Source organism: Galeopterus variegatus, unplaced genomic scaffold (genome assembly GCF_000696425.1).
Source record: "Galeopterus variegatus unplaced genomic scaffold, G_variegatus-3.0.2 Scaffold1584, whole genome shotgun sequence".
Classification (NCBI taxonomy): domain Eukaryota; kingdom Metazoa; phylum Chordata; class Mammalia; order Dermoptera; family Cynocephalidae; genus Galeopterus; species Galeopterus variegatus.
The window spans coordinates 271338-272507 of NW_007727695.1; the positions used below are offsets into that span (position 1 = coordinate 271338).

General features: G+C 45.7%; 1 protein-coding gene and 1 pseudogene across 1 annotated transcript in view; one reads left to right on the forward strand and one right to left on the reverse strand.

Annotated features, from left to right (window-relative positions):
- The window catches only part of NNMT (nicotinamide N-methyltransferase), an 18393-nt gene that overhangs the window by 4929 nt on the left and 12294 nt on the right, over positions 1-1170 (reverse strand). The window lies entirely within an intron of this gene.
- Positions 1-1170, forward strand: part of LOC103594595 — a 4795-nt pseudogene that overhangs the window by 2841 nt on the left and 784 nt on the right.

Sequence of the window (1170 nt, forward strand, 5' to 3'; positions counted from 1 at the left end):
CTTTACAAATGTGTCTTGACTTCTGTTGTGTGACAGGAAGTGTGCTGGGCACTCGGGACACAGGATGAACAAATGAGAAAGAGATACTGTCCTATGGAGATTATGGTCTGGAGGGGGGAGAAAATTAATGCAATAATCATCCACAAAAATGGCAATTAAAACTGAGAAATGCACAGAAGGAAAAGAACACAGCACTAACGGAGGAATGTTGGGAGCTTGACTTGATCTACAGTATCAGGGAAAACTCCTCTAAAAGGAGTCAGGTAAGAGAGATACAGAGGGTGAATATGCAGGCGTTAATGACGCCAAAGAGAGTAGGGAGAAGAGGGTATGCCAGCAAGAGGAAATAGCAAGCGTGGTGGGAAGGAATATGGAGAGAGAATGCAGTGTGGCTGGATGGTGAGACAAGCGGGGTGGCAGGAATTTTGCTTTTTATCCTAAAAGCCATGGGAAGTCATTAAGTAGTGCTAAGGAAGGGAGTGACCTGATTGGATTTACATTTTGAGATGATCACTTGGGCTGCAGAGCAGAGACGAATGGAGGGGAGGAACAGGAGTGGAGGTAGGAGGCCACTTAGGAGGACAGGATGGCAGCTTGGACCGGGGTGACAACAGATATTGGAAGAAAGATAGTGGCTCAAGACGAATTCAGGAAGCAAAATGTGCAGAACTTGGTGCTAGATTAGACATGGGACATGACAGAAAAAGGGACAACAACGTTGACTTCCAGGCTGTCTTGTGCAATTAATGATATGATGGTGCTATTCAAAGAGTAAGAATACCAGACATGGGGCAGATCTGGAGCAGATCATAACTCTACTCTGGACACACTGAGTCTGAGAGCTTTGAAACATATGAGTAGAAATGTTTACAATTTGAAGGAAAAGGCTAGTGGAAGGCTTTTCAACCTGACTTGTTGACTTTCCCAGAGAGATAATGCAGTGAGATCACCTATTTAAGAGAGAGGCATCCTTATAAAAGCATGCCTAGGCATCACAATCATCGTGGCCATCAAGATTCTGATTTGGGCAGGGGAAATAGCAGCTGTGGGAGGCAGCAGGGCTCTGGGCAGCCGAGGCAGCAAAGGTGGGACCTCCTCCGGATAGGTGTATCACATAGAGAAGAGAGATTTGGTTCTAATGTCCAAACGTCAGATTGAAAGATCGGCCCA